This window comes from Copadichromis virginalis, linkage group LG15, assembly GCF_057382275.1.
Source record: "Copadichromis virginalis isolate Kocher_CV1m ecotype Utaka linkage group LG15, C_Virginalis_male_GT1.1, whole genome shotgun sequence".
Taxonomy (NCBI): Eukaryota; Metazoa; Chordata; class Actinopteri; order Cichliformes; family Cichlidae; genus Copadichromis; species Copadichromis virginalis.
Genome location: NC_140632.1, coordinates 11195145 through 11220198, shown reverse-complemented (window position 1 = coordinate 11220198; position 25054 = coordinate 11195145). Strand labels below are relative to the sequence as shown.

Here is a 25054-nt window from a genome sequence, read left to right as displayed (position 1 = left end):
TGCTTTGATTTTCCCTTGTTTCAGATGTTGCAGCGCTTGGTTAACTGGTTGTAAAGAATTTGAATGAATCCAGAGTGGTGGCCTTTTTGTGAGTGTGCATTAGGGTGCGGTTTATTGAGTAGTATCCCATAGATTGGTTTTGTTACAGTAAAGCGTAAATCCCATTAACGTGTCAGCCCTTATAGTTTCACATGCACACTTCCAATTATTCCAAATCCCAATCTCAGTGAAATTAGGTCATGATATTTACTGTGTTAACGAGTTTCTATTTTTGCATAATTATCATGGAGTTGGTGGGATTGGAGGAGGGAATTGAGTCTCAATATAATCCTCCATGCCTCTAGTGAATGTATTGTATGTAAGGCAAGTTGATCTGTGCTCTGGGTTGGTTGTAGGAAGATCTATCAGCCTCCTTATTTGACTCTTTGATCGAGAATTTTTTTTTTCTCTCTTTCTTTTTTTAGAGATGGAACAAGGTTTTGGGATATCTTTTTACTCACTGTTGTATACATTTAATATATTTGTTAAAAAAAAAATGTCAAGTGCATCTGCCCTTCTTGAAGAGCAGTATGCATTTATGTGAGCTCTCCAGTACTTTGGAGCACCCCAAGGGTCCTCAAGCTCTGTTTTGCATTCACCATGAAGTTCAACAAGCCAAAGGATGCCGACACCAAACTGTAGCACAGAGCTCTGTTTTTCTCACTCTTAATCAAATCAAGGACAGGCTGTTTGTACAGCAGTTTGCAGACTTTCATTGCATTCATTTTCCCCTTGTGACTCTTGATGCATGTAAAATGAAGTTGGTGGTGCTCAGGGGACTGGAAGGCGCTAGACAGTCACTCTGGCAGAGTGGAAATCTGATCCAGAAAATACAGCTGTGCGTATCGGTGTGTTTTGTGTCATTTCCTCACACACACAGGAACACCAGATGTTCTTCTGTATTTTATTGCTAGCTGCCCCAGGAGAGAGTAGAGCCACCTGCTGGATGAGCTCTGCTGCTGGTGCACCATGACCTTGTATATGTATAGAAGCTTCCATCTGCTTCCTTTGCACACCATACAGCTGTGGCTTACTCATAAGGATTGCCACCTCATAAAGACTAAACTAAGTTCAAAGAAGGAAGAGCATGATTTTCTTTTTGATTTAATAAATGAAATGTATCCTGTGTGTGGTTTAAATAATGTATGTGGCTGTGGAGTCTACACAGTGAGCCTGTCAGCACATGTTTTTTTTATTAATAGTGCAGAATTTGAATGTGTAAGTTGAATGAAAAGTTGGTTTACTTATTAATGCACCACAATTGTAACTCTAGGATTCATCTTACTCAATCAAGGAATTTTGGTGAATGCTTCCTTTGTGGAAGCGTGTATAACCAAGCTCATATGAGACTGACTTGTGCATCGATGTTTTCCCCATGTTATCTTTTCAACCTGTCATGACTTAGTGATACAAAATCAGCGTGATCGGCTGTCACCCTCTGAATGCATTAGTTTGAAGCCAAATCAAAAGAGAGAGACGCATTATGTATTTAAGCTCCTTTCATCTTACTCTCACATTCCCAGCCTTCATATTTCAGTGAAAATTGCCATGGCAACGTGTCTGTAAGGCATCGGTGCGAGAGTTTAAGGGACGGAGAAAAGACTGAGCAAAAAATAGAAAAACCAAAAAACATAGCAGCTTTGGGCAGAGAAAAGCAGGCAGCAAAAGAAGGAAGGTGTTTCTCTTTCAGTGGGTTTACAAATGCAGCGCCTTAGTATGGTTGTAGTCAACCAAAGAACATCTTGATCGGCTAAAATCGTATTCTCTCTTCAGCCAGTGGATTTATCATGGAAGGGTGCAATATCTCTAGATTAACTAGAGTGCACCTTTAGCCTCATAAGCCTAAATAATCAACATAATGAACTATCACTTAAAACTCTGCAACTTTTTTTTTTTACCTGAACAACAACAACAGATTCTGAGCCCACACAGTCCTCCATCATTTTAATACTTAAATGATAAGTAAATAAAATGATCAGTAGACCAAACATAATAAAATATGCCAGTTCTGATATGTTGACAAAAATCCCCAAAGTTTAAACATGAAAGCTGCTGGAGCATTTTAGCATTAAGGAAGAGGATTAGGCTACTAAAAAAAATCTTTAGGTCATGACCTTTTTCATAATTATTATTATTATTATTATTATTATTATTCAGTATGAATAATTTATTCCCATGACAAAATGCAAACTTCTTAAGTTTATAATCAACTTTTTGGCCATCAACTAAGTTCAGTATCAGTATACAATAAATAGGTTTGACATAGGAATCTCCTAATAGTTTGGGTAACTCACCCTGATTTGCCTCTTGTAGCCTGTTTGTTAGGGGGAAAAAAACAAACCTTTTTTTTAATGCGACTACAGCCCTATTAGTTTTTTTTTTTTTTTTTTTTTTTTTTTAAACTGGACAATCTATAATCTGATGGCTGGATTATTAAGTGAATATTTGATATCAAGAAACACCTGGATTCACTCAATATGGCTCTTTCCTTCCTGGCTGAAGGCTTCCTGTGTGACCAGAATGCCGTGGGCCTCTGGTGCAGTTTCAGTACAAAGTACAGTGCGGTTGAGAAGAACTTGAAACAATCCTATGGTAAAAGGATTATTCTAGTTTAGGTGGTAACATTTTTTTTTTCATGGGCCTTTAAAGTATTTTCAGACTAAGTATCTGATTGGGAAAGTAATATACCCTGCAAAAAAGCCCAATGTTTTGTTATTTGTAATTTTATTCTGGGCACCCAGGTAACTTTTGCTGATCGTAAACAGAATCATTAGACCTGATAAGATTGTACACATTTTGCAGAGACGTACTGTCAATCCATAACAGCAGTCTTAGGTAAATTTCATGTTAATAAGTAAAATTGGGAGATATATCCTTTGGCTTTATTTTATAAATATTAAAGTCACTGTTATTGTTGCACTCAATATCCCATTTCATTCTTTAATGAAGTAGAATAAACCTACTGAAGCTAGCACAATTTTGTTTGTGTGTGTGTGTGTGTGTGTGTGTGTGTGTGTGTGTGTGTGTGTGTGTGCATGCGCTCGTTGTGCTGCGCTCATTCACACAGCCTAAGGAAGAGAGGGTTACAGTAGGAGTATTTTCAGTTTTCCCAGTGCTCTCAGTAAAGGAACTGATCTAAGCTGTTTCCCATTGGCATTAAATATGCATTAGTCCCAGCCTTTCATGTGGGCGCTGAGCTGTGTTTTGTGTAAGAAGTCCTGAGGATATTTTCTGATACTTGGAGCCCACCAATTTTTTATCTCCATCTTTTAATTAAGGAGGAGAATGAGGTCTGTAAGAAAGCAAGCTAATCTTTATTAAATGGAATTTCTGGGACACTGATTTGCTTCAGGGCTAGTTACAAAACATCCTGCCAACAAACACTACAAACCCCCAGCACTAAAATCTATTCTCATCAATTAACCTTGAGAAACCAAGGGAAAAGACCACACTGACATTATACGGCATGGTATTAACATTGCCTAATAATCATCTCTACCCCTTACCTGTTATTTCATTCATTCTCTTTGAATAATGTCATCCGAGGGTCTAGTCCCTGACAGAATCCCACGTTCACCCTGTCAGTAAGCTATCACCAGCTCAGGCGTTGTGCACAGCTTGTGGGCCTCGAGCTTGGTTCTTTCTTGTATAAAGACACGGTAATCAATCTTTTTTTGACAGGCTTTAATGGAAGGGTAGGGGGTCTATGCCCACGTTGGGCATTCCCAGAAAGGGGTGATTCTTAATCCCAACATTGTGCTGGCTGGTGTGGCCACCTCTGGTTGCCCTTATTTCCCCTCTACTGGCAGGTTGGCCCTCCGCTGTTCTATTATCCCTCTATCTGTAATTAAACGCAGCCAAAGGGAACTGAGATGGAGCGAGAAAGGGGAAGAGCTCAGGCTGGGTGTCCATGTTTCACACAAAGGGTTTCTGACAGGAAGGATCTGCGGCTTTCCATGACCCGAGGTGGGTGTGTGTGTGTGTGTGTGTGTGTGTGTGTGTGTGTGTGTGTGTGTGTGTGTGTTAACGTTAAGTCCTCATACCGTAAAGGTTAGAAAGGGATTACTGTAACGTTAGCCAAAATAATAAAGCTGGAGAATTGATCAACTGTCCATCAGATACAGCGCACAAACCTTTAAAATCGCACAATTTGGACATACAGCCTGTCTTGTGCAATAACTAATGCTGTCCATTCCCTCCGGAGACCTAATTTTGTCATGAAAGCCATAAGCTCACCTTAGAACGAGTGCAGAAGCCTGCACCCCTATCTCATTCTTTGTGGGGGTTGTAGGTGTGGGTAAATAATGGTGATACTCAACAATTCTCACCAGCACACTCTATGACTGTAATTTCACACAATTTAAGCACGCTCTATTCACACTCATAAATCTCAAACTTCTCCCCATTTCTTCCCCCCATCTTTCCTCTGGAGACCTGCAAATGTTAATGCCAGTGTTTTGTGAGTGTAACCCCTTGCCAAGGCTCTATCTGTGGGCCCACGCTGGCTAGAATTGGACAAGATTGGAACCTGTCGCAGTAATGGGGTCTCTGACCCAGTAGGGCCATCACAGACAGTCTTTGTGTGTATAGGTGTGTAGAGGTTCATATACACAGGTCTGTGCATGTGCTGTGATTTATAGGGACACAAACCTTCCAATAGAGCCTGAAGGGCATGGCTGGGCTTCCATAAATAAGCAGCCTTGGTTATCAGCAAGGTAGGAAATATTGATTATTTTAAATGGCTATCGCATTACTCTCATAAATATGCATCGATTGCACATCATCGGGTTGATGTCCTTCGATTTGGTTTTGAAAAATGCGAAACCGTTAGCAGCTCATGAAATAAACAGCCATTTGTAAAATCTTATTTATCTCCTGAAGGCTCCTTTGAGAAAACGTTGTTTACGAACAGGCTATCCCGACTGAATTACTGAATTCAAGGATGAAGAAAAAAAAAAAGGACAGACTATACCCACAGTCGTATAAATTGCTGCAGGATAACTATCATTTATCTTATAACCCCAAACCATACAAAACGGAGAAACCTCTACTTTTCCAGGAACCTTTGGAATCATTTCCTAGTAGTGTTATCCATCAGTCGTGTTACAGCCCATTGAAAGAAAACAAAATGTCAGTCGCCCCAGAATAGACCCCATGAACCATCATCTCCATGTTCCACTACAGTTTAAACCACCATACCTTCCAGATACAAGACTTTACCAAAGTACAATCACAGTGTCTGCAAAATATACAACACATCATTAACTGTGGTCTACCTCTGGTTATTTAATACACTGTTTCTTCTCTCTGCGAACCTCCCCCCGGTGGAAAAGCCTCAGGAGTATAGATGGTTCGTGGATACCACTGCCAACACAGGAATTTTGAAACCCAAGTCAGCACTCATTCTAAGATGAACTGCGCTTTACCTCTTGCCTCTTTCTTCTGTGCATTAACTCCGGAGAATTTTGGCTGTCGGCTTTTCCCTCGTTTCCTCCAGTAGCTGCTGAGAAGGGGTGATCACTTTGACGTCGCTGAGCCTTGCTCACCGTGGGTGTAAATAATCCGATTTGTGACAAGAAGGGCCGCTAGTCAGAGGAGGTGAGAATTGAATTTTTGAACTCTCATCTTATTGTTCTGGTATGAATCATCTTCAGCCGATAAAACAGCATGCCTCCGCTGTTCTCATGAAGAGAAACTGAATTACTCGTTTGAAACTGAGGCGAGCAGCGATTAAAGCTGATTCGGCGACTGGCAAAGGGACTCGTGCAGCGTGCCAAGATGCATCTATGCATCCCATCTTTGATAGATTTGGCTACTGTATTAAATAAGTGAAAGCTTCTTACATTAATCAGAATGCTTTGTTTGGGGAAAAAAATTGTTGGAAACCCCAGAGAATAACTCAAAAAGCAATATTGTTTTACACACCCACCCAAATTAGGGAATGTAAGTTGTCACCATGTCAAGTAAGATAATTAAGATGCTTTCCAACGGCATTGTTGACAGAGTTGTAAAAAACAAACAAACACGAAAACACTTGTATGTCTCGTGCATCTTTGTTGTTTGAATCACCACAAAAATGGTGAGACAAGTGTGTGCTGACAGGCTGAATTTTGTGAAGCCTACACAAACGCAAGAGTTAAATGTGATGGTGAAAAAGAAAAAGAGGGAAAGACCACTGACCCGAGTTCAACATGCTGTTGCTCACTGCTCTGTGGCCTGGATGGAGAATCCAACTTTATTATGTAACACCAGTGACTGTAAGCTCAACAAACAGGGTTGAGGTTGGGCTGGAGCCCATCCCAGCTGTCAAAGGGCAAGAGGCGGGGTACGCCACTGACGGGTTGCCAAGTATCACGAGGAGATCTTAGGAGAACTTAACATGCTTATCTTTGTACTGTGGGAGGAAGTGGAAGTAACCAGAGAGAACATGCAAGCTCCAGCCAGCAGATTCAAACCCAGCACCTATTTGTTGTGAAGCAGTAGTGCTAACCACCACACCCACGTGCCTGTGTGATACACAGTGCGTAAAATAAAGAATGATCCCTTTTCAAAAGGCATAGATATAGAAGCTTACGGTAAATTTTGAAATGCTTAGCTGAATATAAAGTTTAACATAGCAAAACTTACAACGTGTCCCCTTCATGACACGTGGATTATGCTTATATGATTTTCAAACATGCCCCATATAATTCTGAGCCTGTTTGGAGCCACTGCAGCCACTGCTGCTGTTGTGCTGCCTACCGGCAACCACGTGAAACATGCGAATCCCCTATTTAACAGTACATGGGACTGGTGAGTGGCTGGGGAATTAAAGCCCTTAAAAATAGGATTATTCTTTTTCATACACCCTGTATGTTAATATAATATCATACTTTTTCAAATGCAAGTGTCCTTCATACCCAAAGTGTAAATTTTTACTAATCGGTCATCAAATAGCTTGACAGTCATTACTTTTCTGTAAAGGATAGAATTGTAGCGCTTTGCCTCCATTCAATTTATTTTTCCCCACCATTTATCAACCTCTAAACTAAATTCTCTCCATGGCTGAAGCCTGTGGATGAGATTTTATTCATCATTTTCCTCAAAATAAAAGTTTTAAACACGTTAATAAATGAGTTCCCTGGAGCCTGACCGAGCAGGACATGAGCAGATTCAGCCTGGAGGCAAGGCCTTGAATAGAAAGAGCAGCGGAGAGCTTGATCTGTCTTTATGCGCTTTTAATTACACACGGCCGGATGGCCTTTAATCCCCAGAGAGCTGAGGTGAAGCTCACGTCAAGACCAGAAAGAGACGGGGAGAGGGGAAGGATCACCTGCACCTCTGAGGGCAGCGCGAGGTTAATTCAGCAGACACATTACAAGAGCCACAGGCGGCTGTCAATCATTCCACAGTATTTTGACTGACATGTAGTGAAAAAAACTGTCAGTTAGCAGTAGACTCACAACCCTTACTCTACATGGATTTACTGCCCGTGTTTCAGAACACGTATGCATATTTCCCCAGGAAGGAAAACCCTCTTTACGTTTCCAGTTTGTAGAGAAACCTCAGCTGAGTTAATGTGCTTAGCTTTTTGCAAAAATGTAATGTTTCATTTTAATGATCAACTGGCAGGTAGCTAGTGCTCTGTAGTGGGTAATGTGAGAAGACATATGGTTTGTAAAACTGACTGATCAGAAAGACAACAGATAAGATCAAGTTAAGGCTAGTTTGTGTGTATTTGTGTGTGTCTGCTGCCCATATTCACATTAGACTGAATATGCTCATTCACGTGCAGCTATCAACAATTGCACGTCCACATAGATTCTCTGTTGAGTCCAATTTTTCCCATTACAGTATCCCAAATTGCAAATTCTCCCTGGTGGGCTTTACCATCTATACTGTTCTTTCTCGCTGTTTTCTCTCACACATTTACTTTCAAACACATTTTGTCAACACACATTCCAACAGTTCAGAGCACGCTGAACAGCAAGATCAGAGGGAATAAAACACTCACACAGAGAGAGCTTTTATGTATCGGAAACCCTTTTCATTCTTATGAATCTCACCTCCCAGAACTGTACTTTTCTACGAAATGAGTGCTATAACCTCAAGGCAATGTCAAGGTGAAGGAAACGTGTCAGCGCCTCCCTGTTGAGCTTTTTCTCGCTCCGGCTCTCTCCAGTTAATGACTCGAGTGTGGAGAGTGTTACCCTAGCTAGGCCTGGCCAGATGAGCCCAGAGGAGATGGCCAGACTGTAATCACAGGCAATCATCAGCTCTCTTCCTAGATCTCTGCTACTCTGGACTGAACGGTATGGTCCTAAACCCGTGATTTGAGCCGTAAGGTGAGTGAGACCGAAGGAAAGGGGAGGGAGAGGATAAACAATAAAGGTTTACACTATGAAGTATGCACAAGTGAGAGATTATAGTGATGTTCATGGTCTTTATTTGGTGTGTTAACATGCTAAAACACAAATTTTATTTGAAGACAGGTATTTAAATGTGGTTACATTTTGACTGGAGGGGGGGGTTACATGAAAAAGTCCTTATCACCAAGACACGAAATTCTTTAAAATCTATTAAATATTGCCTAGAGAGCAGTAGGCCCGGGTTTGAGTCTGACCTGTGGCCCTTTGTCTTCCCCTTTCTGTCATCACTTTCCCATCTATCTACAATGTGTCTACCCAATAAAGGCTAGAAGGCCAAAAAAATCATCTTAAAAAAAAAATAAGAAAAGAAAATCCATTTAAGAGTTGCTCAGACTTTTATAGTAAATCTGGGACGAGTGAATGCCAAGGAAACACCAACATGGTGTGAATTCACAACGATGCGTATCTGTCTGAAATTTCCTGGCAGTCAGTTCAAAGGTGTCTGTAGTGGTAGACCGATCAGTTAACCAACAGATCAATAAAAAGCTGTATGAGTAAGTAAGACAGTCTGGGAAAAAAAATGAGGGTTGCAGTGCAAGTATGAGAAAATGTCCATAATAATTAGTCATCGTAGCTGCAATTTGACTCAATCTTGGTTGGTCCACCGCTGATAACTGCGAAAACTTCAATCGTAATGACATTGGCCTTCTTCTGACTTTCTCTAGTGCAGAGAATTCACAGCACCTGAGTGGGTGTAAAATAAACAATCCACCCCTCATTCAAGAAATCTTCAAACTCCACACAAACAAAAAAAAAAAGATCCACAAGCATGTCTCACTGCAGGTCAGTAAGAAGACTACAGAAGGTAACCCTATTAAAAAAATAAATAAATAAAATCATGCAGCTTGACGTGGTGGGTCCAGGGACTGTGACTTCAAAATCCTCGAGGCTAAAACTAATGGAGTTCTGCTTCTTCCAGCTTGTCTGTCTCTCTTCATCAAAACACAACAACCCCCACATAGCCTGCAGCACTGATAGTAATATGCGATACAGAATGGTTGTTCGTTTAATTTTACAGCCAGGCATGCTGGTGTCACTCAAAAAAAAAAAAACCCTGAAAAAATAGTCTAATCTACCTGGACTGATGGACAGAAAGAGCCATGTTTTTGCAGTCATGCCAGCTCTGTCTTTGGAGCTGTAAACTTTTACATGTCAGTGGTGCTGTGTGAGAGAAAAGCCTTGGACTTTTTGTCTCCTACCCTCAATCCTACGTGCTCTGCGGTTGAGTCTGGTTGTCTGCTTTCTGCTGTGGTCTTTCATCACGTTCACTCCCCATTCTGGCATGCCTACTAGTATCTGTGTGGTTGTGTGTGTGTGTGTGTGTGTGTGGTTGTGTGTGGGGGGGGATAAGACAAGAACTTTACTGCCATCTAGTGGCAACAAAACCACTGCCCTTCCTGTGGGGTCAAGGAGATCAAGAAAAAGAAATGCATGGAAAACAGTGGTGTGGAGTGTTGTCTAAACACTGTTCATATACATCTCTCATGTGTCTTTGTGGTGGTTGATGCTGGTACTTCATTAATGGGAGTCCATATTAGTGTAGCAGGTCAAGTTAAGTCAATGAGCAAGTGCTAATTCCTCTGCAGTCCTGTGCACTGCCACTCGTCACACATTTGCATATAAATTGCTTTAAACGTGATGTTGCTCCTAAATTCCTTAACCACCACTTGTTTAAAATTCATGAATGCTTTTGAATTTTGTCAGGCATGGTTGAGCTGTCAAAAAACCCTTTGATACGTTTAAAAAAAAAAAAAACCCTGCAGGTGTGCATGCGCACAGGCATTTGGCCTGAGATTTTGTGAAATTCTCTCCTATTTTGTCTGTGAAAAGCTCTGGAAGCTCCCTCTGTCTCAAGCCGTCTCTCTCTTTATTTCTTTGTGTGTTTGTCCCCGCACGCGTGTGTGTATTCAGACTCATTACCCAGTCTTGGCTGGTGAAGAGAGCCTTGTCTCTGTGGGCATCGATGTGTTAATGTACACTGTCTAGTTATCTCTGGTTACCATAATCAGTATTCAGAAACAGTCTCTGCTGGAAGTGCAAATATTTTGTTAATTTTCAAACTGGGACTTGCAAAAACATGCATGTGAAACACTTTTTTTCCCCTGTAGATTTTAGATGTTTTGCACCACAGCTAACCTATTTCTAACCTTTTAATCAACATGAACAAACCAAGGTAGAACAATTAAAATTGGGCATGTCACAAATTGTTTTGGGCACAGGATACACCCATGCTCTGATGCTGCCTATCTATTGCTAGCGGGGGATCGGATTTTAGACAAATTCTCTTGTTCAGAGTTAATTTGTGTCTGCTGTTTGATTGTTTGCCTCAGGAGGAACAAGGATAGTGCTTAAAGTAATTGAATGGCCCATTTACATTCTACTAATTGATTGTGAGGGTTTTTTTTTCCTGTGTTGCCCTGTATAAGACAGAGTAGAGTCCAGCAAGAAGCAGCAAATGAAACCTTTACAATCAAACAATAAACAGATCAAGTAATTGTAATATGAAAATATATTGGGTTTTTTCCAAGATTTCGAAAAAATGTATATATTAGGCCATAATGTAGTGGATTACACATTCACCTGACAAACAAAAGTTCCCTGGGAGGAGAGACAAATCTATTCTTGTTAAAAAAAATCTACCAAATCAGAAATGCAGTGCTATTGGATGTGGTGACCCCTTGTGACAAGAGAGCAGCTTTATTTGCTTTGGGCTACATAAATTAAACAGTCAGCCTTAATAAATCCTGATCAAAAGCTATACTTCATAAACACTAGACACTAGAAAGGACTGCTCTTTAGGTCATCAAAGTATATCTGTTTGTCATAACTACAGTGACCTGCAACTTCATGCAGTCAAAGCCAGTTAAGCAACAGTGGAATGTCTTTGATGTACCTGTACCTGCTTGTGCAGCTTCTTTCGAGTATGCGTGGCTATTTTACAGCATGCCCCTTTGAACTGTTTTGGGGTTTTGTTTTGTTTTTAATTTTTCAATTGCAGTGGCCATGCTCATTGGGTTTGTATCTAGCTTGCTAGCTGAAATTAAAAGAATACAAATCATTGCCTCTTGTTCATGCATTAGAAGGTTTTATGGGCTGTATTAAAGGCTGGAGCTTTGTGCTGCTTTTGTTATAACTGACTGATCTGAACTGAAGGTGTAATACGCAACATCGGGAACTGCCTCGTCTAGCGGCTAAAAAACATGAAAAATATTTAACTTCATCTGCAGGAAATGTGCTGTCTAACCACTTGAACAAAGAATGTTGACCACATTTTCTCAGTCTGCCTTCATCTGTATGTGTATACACTCCTAAAGACAGCCTGTTTATGTTCCCTGGTCTCTGCACATCCCTGAGATTCACTTGTGTGATTTATTTATTTTTCTTCTTTTCTTCTTCTTCCTTTTTTTTTTTGCAAGTCCTTCGCTGCGCATTTACATGACCCCTTGCACTTTGTTTGCTTCTCTAAACGTTGTGATGGCAGGTCTAAACAGGATGCAGGTCAGCTGAAATGGTTTACACAGGAGATCCTGATGCATTTATTGCGTTGAGACAAAGCTGCACTGCTACACTTCAAACATCTACATGTAGCAGGAGTTGCAATGAGTTGCTGCACAGCTTGTCTTTACAGTTGAGCTATACATCTCGCCTCAGGCTCTCCAGCCCATCTTTACCAGCTTTGGAAACGCAGATGAAAATGCAAGCTGACCAAATAGACTTCCTCCTTTGTAGTTACAAGTTTTTAGCAGCTACACATCACCTCTAGATATGGCTTCACAGTGTTTTGAGCTTCAGTTGCTTAAATAATGTGCACTGTTTCTGATTTGCCAGCATGTCATTGTCTGCTCACCATCACCCTCGCGTCTGAAAGAGTGGCGTACCCTATGCTATTTGGTTGTGTCAGCAACACTGACTTTGGTGAGCCATCTCCTGGCGAGTGGATGTAGGACATTTCTCTGGTACCTATCCAAGCCTATGTCTGCCCCGCCATTCCATTCCTCACTGTTACTATCTGTCATCCCCTCAGTTTCTCCTTCCTCCTCTCCCATGACCTCAAGGAGTCCTCAGGAGGTAAAGTTTTCCAAAATGGGAAGATTGTTTTTTTTCCCTTCCTCCCCATCTGTCTCTTTGGTCTCGTTTTCCCTCTCACAAATTAGCATAGAAAAAGAAGAAAAAACACCCCAAACCTCAATGCTGAGTGACTCATTCAAATAATTGTTGCTTTAACTGTATCAAGTTACTCTTTTCTCTGACTCCCTTTTTACTTTTCTTCCTTTCCCCAGTACAGTGCGGTATCTGGGCCACTTGTGAATTGGGGCCTTTCAGTGAAAAGGCAGGAAAAAAACGAGTGACATCAGAGAGAGAGAAAGAGAGGGATCTAAAGTCGCCCTGTAATTTTCTGTTCTGTTTCTGTGATTGCATATATGACCATAACAGACAACCGGTTAGCTGGTTCACTTTGTACATGTACATGTATATTACATTAGTAAAGATCCCCCATGTGTCTGTGTTTTATTTTAGCATGTTTGCGCTGCTTGTGTGTCTAGGTGGAGCTTGACATTGTTGACTTTTACAGCAAAACAGTTTTACAGGAGGGCTGTTCATAACCGAATAACAGAAAACAAAGAGACCCTCGCGTGTGTGTGAGTGTGTGTCTGTGTGTGTGCAATGAAAAGACAGTAAGAACAAAGAGACAAGAGATGGCGAAAGAAAAGGGGAGTGTACGGAGAAAGAGGAAGGCCAGAAAAAAACTCCACTTTTGAGAAGGAGAAGAAATTTGAGACATGTTGAAACATTTTTGGATAGAGGAGAGGAAAAGGGCAAGACATGCGGAGTGAAGGATGAGATCCCTCCCCCTGCCAAACTCGAGTTATACTCTTGACTATTCTATAGCTAACCCTTCCTCTTTTCCCCTCCTCTCCACGTCCCATGTGAGCAGCAGCCCGATGACTGGACCTCTGTGTGTCTCCACTCTGCTTACGCTTTGCTGCGCTCTGGCAGACATGCATTGTTCTCCACTGTACACTACTTGTTGCTCCCGTTCTTAAAGAGTTAGTCGGTGTTAGCTCGGCAGAAAGAGTGGGAGGAAAATACTCAGCGACAGCCTCGCGGTGAGTACTGACATTTTAATTTTTTAGAGAGGAATATTCTTGTCTCATTCATTTGTGGTGCCTGTCAAAAGGTTTTCAGTAGCATAACAAGTTTTTCTGAGGGATATCTTCAGTGGAAGATTTTTAAATAAGACAATCAGTTTGGCATGCCATGTAAAGAACATAATTCATTAGTTTTTTTTTCATTGAGTAAGTTGGTGAAAGACATGCTCTGGTAGTGAGAGCCCTTTTAGCTCGGCTCTTGTTTCTTTTGCTGACTCACTCTATTAACTTATTTCATATGGCTCCGTGGTGTGTAGAAGTGTGTTGTGTGCATGTGTTTGCCATTGTGTATAGTTTCTTAAGGAATTCTGTACAGATGCACGTGTATATGCCATTTAAATGTAATTATCAGCCCCTGGCCCTACCTGATGGTGTAAATGTGAGAATTTAACAAAGATGGAGGGAGCAAAACATAGGGGGGGGGGATGCTGGCATACAGCTGTTACTCACTGTTTGCTTCGCTCTCTCAGGTCTGTATTGATTTCCTTCTCTCTCCCCACTAAACGAGAACAATAGCTTCATGCCTGGCCAAGACCCCCCAGTAAATAACTCAGCTAAATATCTACAGCAAATCTCCAGCAAGATGTTGTTCATTGATTGCTTTGTCATCAGATTTGCACACACAAACACACACACATACATACGGAGGAGAAATACACAAACACTCAATCGGGCCTTGTCGTCTAGAGGGACTTCATTGTTTGGTGTGCATAATTGTTTGTGTGTATGTGTCTGTAAAGGCCTTGTCCAAAAAGGTCTTGGACAATGAAGTCTGTCACCGGGGGATGTGGATTTCTATCTCCCTCTCCTTCCCTCTCTCCCTTTGCTTTTCCTGTCCCAGTCTCCCTTCACATCTGGATCTCCCCACCAGCTGACAAGGAACAAGGGAGCGGATGGAGGGAGGAAAAAGGCATGGATTGGGGGGGGGGGGGAGAAAGAGAAGGTTAGAAATTGGAGGAAGGGGAGTGTATTTGAGCCAAAGTTCCCTCCATGCAGGAAGAGCAAACTTCACAATGTTATTGTGATTGTCTGATGTATGGGAGGAAGCACAAACACTGCATGTGCGTAAACACACACACACACACACACACACACACACACACACACACACACACACACACACACACACACACACACACACACACACACACAGTCCTTCACACGCAGGACTTAAGTTCACATGCGTGCAAATACAGTAAATGAACATGGGCAAATGTACACACATTTAAACACATGCAATACACATTTAAAGGACTGTGAAGCCAGCGTTAAGCCGATTGAAGTGACACTCATGCGGCGTCACTATTTAGGCTCAGAGAAAAACTGGTGCCGGTGCTTGTTGGAGGGCTTTGGCCTTACCATGTGTCAAGTTTTTAATAGGAAATTTTGCACAAGGCTTTAGCTGTCGAAGCAAGTCCTTTTCCCTCTCGGTCTCTTTACTCTACTGCCTTCCAGCTCATTAGCCCATTGCTAAGCTATACTTGAAATTAAATCAGTTTCCTAGATTGAAATTGGAAGTAAAAAAAATATATATATATCTGCCAGAAGAAGCCGTGCAGGCCAACTGTTGCAATGTTCTGCCAAAGCTGGTCAACCTTCGCCTGTTTATCCATACCAGGGCAGAGCCATGTGCCATGGCAACAGGTGTATGCTGATTATTAATATTAGGCAACAGGCGAGGCTGCGTGAATGCACGATGATTTAAAGGGGTAAACGTCCCCCTTACATCTGCTTTAGCAGATTCTGTGCAGCACACACGATTGGGGGAGGTAAAGATTGGGGACATTGATAAAACACGAGCAGTTATTTCCTCCACAGCCTCCCAGGAATTGTTTGACTATGCAGTTTCTGCCATATGTGCATGTGTAATTCAGCCATCTCCCTCTGTCAGTGCAGCTGGTCTGCGTCTGCCCGTATCGCTACTTTTCATATTACTTATGGCCTTTAGTCAAGCCTGCATCATTGTGCGAAATATAGGCAAGAGGGATGATGTTACAGTGCAGGTGGCATGAGTAAGACTGAGGTCACTGCTGAATGGGTTTACAGTGTGAATAGCTTCTCTTTGTGACTTGACATCACTGTGAATACTATAATTTTAGGGTGTATGAGTTTTTGCTTTTCATAGTAAGCATGTTTTGATATATAAAACATATACAGCATAACAGTGATGGACTGGAAAAGTGGCCCTGTTTTGGCTTTGTAATCCGTATAGTTCTTATACTGTGGTAGTGGATGTCGACCAAGTGTGTATGTTTTACATCATGATGTCACTAAGCGGACTGAGGGCTACAGCCAATGATGTAGTGTCACTTGGCACAAGTGACACTACATCGCACTGTCTGTGTGCCAACCAACAATCAGCCAGGAGAAAAGTGACATGTGTTGAGCTGCGTTAAAAAGCCCTGATTTGTTTTGGTCTGTGTAATAACATTCATTCAGCAGTGGTGTCAGTGCATCGTGTACAACGATCTTTCTCATATTTATGGAACAAGACCAAAAAAACTGACTGATGTCAAAGAAACTGACAAAAAGGGACTAAATGGATAATGATAAAGTCAGTGTGGATAAATACAAGGAGAAACCAAAGTACTGGAAGCGAACATAAAGGTTATTTGCATTCTTTGTGTTTTATTCAAACCAGCCAAATCTGGTTGAGCATATCAGTAGGTCTTCAGATATTCAGACGGGTGGATGGGCGAAAGTAGGCTACATGGCAACCATCAAATAAGAGTAGAACTCGAGTTTGGTTCTGCTCTTATCTCGGCTCATGTGCAATACATCACACTTTCTGTGGCCTTAAATGAGAGATTTGCCAGAGTAACTTCACTTTGGCAAATCTCTTATTAGTAGAGGAGGATATGTTTGCTATATACATGTGTGCGCACATGTGTAAAGTGCACACATTACTACTTGCATGTTGTGGTACTGTGTTGTAGTGTTTTATGTCTACAGTTAAATAATTATAAATAATTTTAGTAAATTTTCCAGTTTACAAACAATATGGATGAACTTTGTGACTTTAGGCATTCTTTGCTGCAGCTGCTTGCAGAGAGGCACTCAATCCCTTGTTAGACATTCCTGATTTCACGCAGTCTTTGTTTTTGTTTTTCTTCCCATGAATACAACTGTGGCAGGGTCTAATGACAGACCAATGGCTGCACACAGAGCTTCACGGCTGATGTCCAAAGTAATCTGCTCCCTGACTAGTACTTGTGACAGTCTTATAATAAAGGCAAATATGTTCAAAGCGACACATGTATGTATGTTTAATATTATGCTTAGCAATAATAATTATGCTGCGTGCAAGAGAGGTAATAGAATTTAAACTAAACTCTGTTTTTCACCTTAATTGTTTTTCAGAAGGTATACGAATGATGCTAATACTCTGTGTAGACTGACCGGGCATTTATGTAGCAAACCAAATGTCTTTATCGTTGCAAGTAATCTGCAATCTGCTAAAAAATCTCTTCATTTTACAGCCTAATTGCTTTTTGGTGTGCTTGCAGCTTTGCCACAATAGTTTATTCTACAGTCTGTGAAGCAGAAGATTTGCAGGTAGATTCTTTTCCCCCCATTTGTATTTTTTCCAAAAATTCAATCAGTCGTATCTTTTTTTTTTTTTTTTTTTTTTTTTGTGCCAGTTTCGTCTTTCATCTGGAACAAGATATCTGTGTGTGTTTGTGCACGTGTGTGTGTGCACGCATGCTTCTGTCTGAATGAGTCCTGGCAAATTTAATTAAAATTTTGCTAATAACCAACACTGAAGTCTTTGTTTTAGGCATATAATGAGTGAAGGAATCAGAAGTCACTGCATCGACCATCAGTTTTATTAGTTGTCACATTGAATACATCTATAGTATATATTACTATCAAAAGAATTTGTGGGTATGCATACACGTGGTAGTTGCATATACTCAGAGGGTCCTGCACGCTTGATTCTCTGTAGGTATTCTTCAAAGGGCTGTGCATTGCTGAGCTTATCCCTGAAGATTATCGCTATTCTTCCACCCTGTCATTTTTTCTTCTGTAGCTCTGGCTGCTGTAATTCTATGGTTCAGCAATTATTATGAAAGCTGGCTTTGAAAGCTCATTAAATCTATTTTGAAACAAGGTGGAGGCCAGGTATAAATCGCCTGCAAAAATCCAAGTTTTGAGCAGGTTACACATCATATTGAGATGAGAGGATTACAGCTATTATTGTTTAAAGAACATTCCCTGATTATAGCTCGCCCCTGTGTGTGGATACAAAGAGTTCTGATTACTGCTGGCACTGCCGCCTCACTTCCCAAGAGTCTAAGCATTGACTGGCACAGCAGGGGGTGCAGGAAAGGCGGCAGGCATACACGCACACTCACACACATAGATGTACCAACACAAAGGCAAACATGCAGAGACACATTAAACACATGTTAACATCATGTTTTAATGAAAAGCACAGTCTTTTCTTGAAAAGAATTGCACAGCTATTTTCATAATGTGTATTTAATACAGATTTCACCTATAATAAACACGCAGAACAGCTGCAGGCATTTGGATCAGAGCTAATATTGAAATATATTAAATGTTTTTTTTTTATTTTTTTATGGATGATAGGCTTTTTTGCACGATTGTGTATAACACATCATTCGTCACTCAGTACACCATTGGAGTTTAATGGTCTTATTTAACAACAAGCGTTCACACACACACATGCTTTTTCCTGTTTGTGTTGCCTGTGGCAACGGTTTGGCAAGGATCAGTGGTGATGTCAGCAGTGATGTACGAGTGTTGGAGTGCGAGGAATGACCTCAGCAGAGGGGAAGTCCCGGGAGACTCATATCAGCTGCAGCCAGTGTTCGCCTTCAGAACTTTCTCACACTACAGCTTTGCCGACCCCCCGAAGCCCCTCCTTCTGATCCTTCACAGGCATCACAAATCACCAGCATCCAACATGGCAAAGAGCTCTGACATGCACACAAGAAAGCCCTACTCCCAAAGCCAATGCTGAGAGTACATAGAAGAGGAATAGGCAAATTAACTGTTACTGCCTAGTGGGGAAAAGCCATTCCTTTGACAATATTTTTTTTTCTCTAAAATGTTTCGTTTTTCCTTTTACCGACTCCTTTTGTGTCAGTTAGTTTTAAAGTCTTGTAGTGCAGTAAGAAGCATGCAGTCTCTCCCCCCCAGCTTCCCAAAAGTGAGAATTTTATCTCGGGAAGCAATTAATCAGCAATTGAACTGATAGTTAAAATATGATGAACTGGCTTAAAATGAGTCACGTCCATGTTTATATGCTTTATACATCCTAACACTGTAAAGCCAGACTAATATACAAGCTGGAAAATATTATTAGCAGATATGTCTTCATATAATAAACTGTATGAACATATTTTGTTTGGTCACAACTAAACTGCATTACTTGAAACGGTCTCATTACATAGTTTCACTCAGACTCTATTGTTTACAATACTCTTAGCACTGTTAGCACATGCAGCAGAGTATGTATCAGAGCGAGCCAAAGGATGTCTTGATGCTAACTAGTTTGTGAAATGTATTGCAGGAAAACTGGTAAACAATGATCACAGGCTTTAGCCTTCATAGTATATCTGTGACAGAGCATGTGTATAAATGGGTTCGTCTATCAGAAATATATTGGCCAATATATCAGTACTCCTTTTTTTACTGCTTAAAATTTGTAAGTGGCATTGGTCATATTGCTAATGTGGTTTAAACAGTGACAGCGTATTAGTTCTCTCACTGTACGGTATAAAAACACTTCAAAAAGGCTGGGAGTAAGCTTTGGAAATGTTGAGTTATTGAAGAGAGCAGTTTTCTTTGAGAAAATCAGTCTTTCTCTTGTGCTCATCACCGCATTCTTCTTCGAGAGATTAATGTGTGAAACTGATAAATGTTCTTTCCATTTATCTGTGATTCACTGCAAAATATCAAAAATTGCACGAGACTTTCTACTTGGCAACCTTTTTTTTTTCGTGATTTTATGTTTATTTAAAGTTGGTAACAAGAAAAATATTCCAACTCAAATGTAACTTTTTTTTTTTTACATGTGCAGCAAACATTCTTTGCATGTCTATCCAATCCATGCTTGATGACTCTTGCTAAATTTTAGTGAATTTCGGTAGTACTAATGTGTAAAATAAATACCAGAGAGCATTATTTAGTGTATGCAATGCAGATTTTCCATGCATTTGTGAGAGTGTTTTGAAAAGATCCGTTTTGTGTGCTGTAATTTAAATAATAATGAAAGCATTTCCTGTAAGTAAACCTAGTAGTTATACTGATGAACCTTATTTTGAGACCTGCACGCATCCCATTGCCTTTTTAGTGGTAGTAACCTCATCATCTATGCCTATGTTGTGGGCTGTTGTTGGCGTACACATATTGTTATCGGATATTTAAACCCATTACGTCCTCCTGCTTTTAAACACACCAGCTGCATCACTGCGGTGACATCTAGCATGTGAACACAGCTTGCGCCCTCCCTCCAGAGTGGTTTTCTGTCCAGATTGCTGAACTACAGTCCAGGCTTTGCTCTTGATTCAAGCAACAGTCAGTTCATAAATGAATGGTTGCCTCTTCCTAGGACAGCTGTGTTACCAGGCATGAATGGGAAAAATGATCACAAGAGTACCAACCGCATTCGTGAACCGCATACTGTGTGTGTGTTTTCTAAGCCAAGTACACGGTGCCTGTGCTCATTTGCAAGCACACGTGTGCTCATGAACCTGTTGGTGTGTGAATGAGTCGTGAACTATGAAACATCGAGGGATCAACTGCCACTAATGAATCAATGGGTGAATTATTTATCGTGTTTGCATTTGCCTTGATTGATGTGTCATTCGAAGGTGGGTGTGTAATGGCTGCTGGCTGGTAAACGCATAAAACAGTATGTTGAGAGTGTGGCGAGAACAGAGGAAAGTACAAATCAGTACAACCCAATTTCCACAAAAAAATTAGGCGCTATTATTTTGAACTTATGATGTGCAGAAACTACAAATATCATGTACTTGCCCTGTATGCTGTCAAAACAGCCTACCCTTTGGGGTATGGGGCCTTTTGTGGGATCTGGCATAGGACGCTGGCACTGGATGCCTTGGGTCCTGTGGGTTCCGGGTGGGGCTTCTATGGACAGGGCTTGGCCCAACACATCATGCAGATGCTAGTTTAGATTCACATCTACAGTCAGCATCTACATTTTTAGTCCATGTCAGTGCTTTAGGTGACATGCACTGACATGGTGCTGTAGAGAAGCGTACATTTCTCCTTTATTGGCTTCTTGTTAAATCCAGAATCAAATTTAAAATCCTGCTCCTCACATACAAGGTCTTGAATAATCAGGCCCAATCTTATCTTAATGACCTTATAGTGCCATTTCACTCCATTAGAGCTCTTCACTTTCAGACTGTGAGCTTATTTGTGGTTTCTAGAGTATTTAAAAGTAGAATGGGAGGCAGAGCCTTTGATTTCCCCCCTGGTTCTTCCACTGGAGGTTCCTGTTAAAAGGGAGTTTTTCCTTCCTGCTATCGCCAAAGCGCGTGCTCACAGGGAGTCATATGATTGTTGGAGTTTTCTCTGTTTTCCTTGTATTATTATTAACCTATTATGTAGGTTCTTTACCTTACAATATAAAGCGCCTTAAGGCAACTGTTGTTGTGATTTGGCCCTGTATAAATAAAATTGAATTGAACTGAACATGTGAAAATAATAGACACTTGAATGCCAGAGCCCAAGCTTTCTCAGGAGGACATGGAATATATTGATGTTATTCAGTTCTCAGTGGTTTATTCTCATGGCTAATTGTATGGCTCAACGTAACTTGACCTAGAAATTCTAAAGCATTATCAGTGCTTTGCCCCAGGGGGAGCTGTTGCTCCAGCTGTGTGTTGTCCTACCTTGGTCCTTCCTACCCCCTGGACCCATGAAACATCCTCTTTTAACCTCCCCGTTTTGTTCTATCCACTTCTCAATCAATGTTTTCTATTTACGTTCCTATTTAAATCGTTTGCTCTCATCATGGTTTACCAAAAACGTCCCTATTTTCAAGTCACGGACAAAGGCAAACTTTTCCCCACCTTTCTCTTTGCCATTACATCATAGCCCAAACCGAGGCCACAGCTGTAAACATGTTTCCACCACATGTCCATGGGTTTCTAATGCCAGTCATTTGCGTGCATAAACAGACTGAATCAGACGTCTAGCTGAGGTTATGACTGAGTTAAACGTTGGAGAAAATCGAAGCAGACTTTGTTCCAGCTCCAGTTAAAGTAAAGTGCAGTGTTGGGCACTTCTGATTTTATCCTTGGAGATCTTTTCCTTCTTTTCCTGTTTCTGTGAGTAAATCTGTTCCTTTAGATATTTAACACCCATATAGTGTAAGTACCATGCATGCTTAAATTGTTTGTCTCAGTAACTAAAGTAAATGTTTTGTCACCAGGTACATATGTATGCTGTTATATTATTTGGTGGCCTCTTAATTTGGTAATTAGTGGAAAAACCTTGCATTTCATTATGCTTATATTTTGTATCATAATAAATTATAGTATTTATAGGTTGTTTGCTGTGCTATACATTCTACCCCATATTTACTGAATTTCAAACACAACATATCAAACTTTAATGCTAAATAAAATAAGTATATGCTCATTTTAAATTTGATGCCCCACATTTTAAGGTTAGAAAAGGTTTACGTTTCTGTGTGTGTGTGTTTTATCGCCCAGTCTTTTATGAAACCAACTGTGTAATTACAATTTTAAACTAGTTGAAATAATAATATCTGTTCAATAGTGCATAAACAGGAGAGGGACCATCCAGCTTGTTCAGCATCTGTGTTGACATGGAGGTGCATTCACACACATGGCATTGGTGACTTGCCCATCTGTGAAGGCACCATTAATGCAGTAGGATGTATGCAGGTTTTGGGGCATCACATACTGCCATTCAAGCGAAATATATTTTACAGACTGAAACACACAGCAATTAAGTCCAAAATAAGAGGTTGTTTTGTTACCTAAAATGTTAAGTTATGCTCTTTTTTGTTTGTTTTTTTCAGACAACGCATAGATGTATATGTGTAAATGTGATGCCATAAAGCGATATAATTGTCAGAGGACGGTGGTAGGAATCACATGCAACTAAGAAGGAAATCAAAGGAGTTAAATTAGCTGTGGTCAAGGCTCTTGATGTCAGTAGGAGTGCTTAATGTGCTCTGACCAATCCACATGCACTACATGTTTTCAGACCACAGTTGAATCTAGAGAGCAGGGTGAGGTATACAAGAGCCAGTCGGCAATTTACTCTGTGGTACCTGGAGAACAGAGATACCTCAACATGGCTCATTTATTTCTAATTATAGTGACATGTGAATTACCTGAATGAAGTTGGAGTTTATTTATCTGTGGTCACAAGACAAAATGAGCCAGATGACAAATTAAAGGAAAAAAACAACATAAGTTTCTAAGCCATCATTTTTACTTTTCTTTTTTTCTTTTGCTCACGTCAGGTCTGTGCTTTATAGACCATGTGTGCTTATGTTTTGGGGGGTTTTTTTTCCTTTGAGATCATCTGGATCAGATCATCTTGCAGCTGTCCTTCAATATATTCCAGGCTTTGACACGAAGAGGAAAAATTGTGTGTATAAGGAAAGCAAGGGAGAGAAAATAATTAAAACTGAGGTGTCACTGTTTGAGCATATGTGCTCACATGTGTGTGCCTTTGGATTGGGATTTGGTAATGATATTTCATGTCATTTGCCTCTTGGTGTGTCCATTTTTTATATCGAACTACTTCTAGGTTTATACAACTGATCAAAAACAGAGTGGTATGAAGTTTTGTTTTGGTATGGTTGGTATGTTTTGTTTTGTTTAAATGTTCTAGAAACTGACAACACGGTGCAAGAAACAAAATTCTGTATAATCAAAGAGTGGTCTCGGCTAAATGCCAGGTAAGCGCCACAGGGTATGGATCTCTTTTTAGCCAGCATGGGCTCAGAACCAAACCCTGCGGCACAAAATGTCTTTGCCAACTCAGGCCTCCTGTGAGCGCATATATGTGTGTTTGGATGTCCCCCGGGGGATCTCATCCCTCTGACCATCAGTGCCTTGCCACATTCTTTATCTTGCTTCTACATATTTTGAAACCTACTAGATCGACCAGGGTTTCTTCTTTCTTCTCCCCCCCCCCCCCCCCCCCCCCCTTTCCGCAAATATGGGCCAAGTTTTGATCATGGCACCTTTACAGGAAACATTTTTTGGTGATAATAAAAATAATGAAAATATTATTAATAACAAAATCACTTAAAAACTAATAACTGTCCCATTTTTGGATTGCCTGTTTCTTTTTATAGCATATTTTACTTATCAGTAAGGAAACCTACTATCTATTCAAAAGCAGCAACTATTATTAGAAACATGTCTTTACTCGAGGCAAATTAATCTGTAGCCAAACCTCTACTTTAACCGACATGAATTTTATCTCCATGGGGTTCTTAACCTTTATCCTGCTTCTGGTCCCGCTGAGTTGTGTTGGCTTCAGAGAAGATTCGCTCTTCCAGAAGGGAGAGTGGGCAAAGGAGCAGGCCTTTTACTGGTGCATTGGCTGGCCTCTAACCCAGACAGGAAGGACAACCATTTAAGCCACAAAGCTAATGACCACCGACTGTTTCGTTTGTGTCATTTATTACCGTGGATGTGGGGTTTTTGTTCTTGCTGTTTGTGTTTGTAAGTTGGCAGGTTGCACGCTGATTAGATCTGCAGGGACTTGGATAACGGAGAGTGACGAAGGAATCGAGTCAGATTTAGAAAGGTGTGTTTAATTAGGTCTGAGTGACCGTCTGGGCCAGAGATTTCAGACAGGACTCCCCACCAGCCCATAATGAGGTCTCGTCAGGTCGAAACGAGCATCAACACAGGTTTGCCAAACATCGGGCCATCACTATGGTAACCTAAGTCACTTTACCATCTCAGAGGTTTTGTTTCAATGAGGCAGCTACAGAACAAAAATGTGGTTTAAAAACATTCAGGCAGCAAAGGTGACAGTTGTGTTTTTCAATTATTGGTTGTAGTGATTTATGGAATAATTATGGTTATAGATGGCAGAAGGGAAAGGGGGATTTTGAAAAGAACTAATTCCTGCCATGCATCTCTATGCGCTATACACAAAGATGAGAAGGTGGCTCGGATGTTGGCATGTTTGTTGGCAAGGTGAAAATATAGAGGTGAAATTGAGATTTGTCAATTTTTCCTAAAGATTTTTGTAGACACCCCGTTTTTAATTGGGAGTATTTGGCAATGGATTTCAAAAACGTACTAAAGGTATCGGTATGTTTCTATAACAAAAACTTATTTATGATATCAGCACTTGTATAGAGGCATCCTTAATGTTACATCCAGTGAAGTCCATTCATATACTTTGAAAAATGGTTAAAAACACCCACATCGCTTTACAGTTTTGAAACTAAAGGCT

The 25054-nt window shown here is 40.7% G+C and overlaps 1 protein-coding gene across 4 annotated transcripts in view; it reads left to right on the top strand.

The window, feature by feature from the left end:
- Nucleotides 1–25054, top strand: part of sash1a (SAM and SH3 domain containing 1a) — a 201308-nt gene that overhangs the window by 116810 nt on the left and 59444 nt on the right. The window contains exon 1 of one of the 4 annotated variants that reach the window (XM_085431893.1): nucleotides 13467–13555. The exons of the other annotated variants lie outside the window; for them this stretch is intronic. The gene's annotated coding sequence lies outside the window, so the exon portion shown is untranslated. Of the gene's footprint in view, nucleotides 1–13466; nucleotides 13556–25054 lie in introns of those variants that run through there. 4 annotated transcript variants of the gene reach the window in all.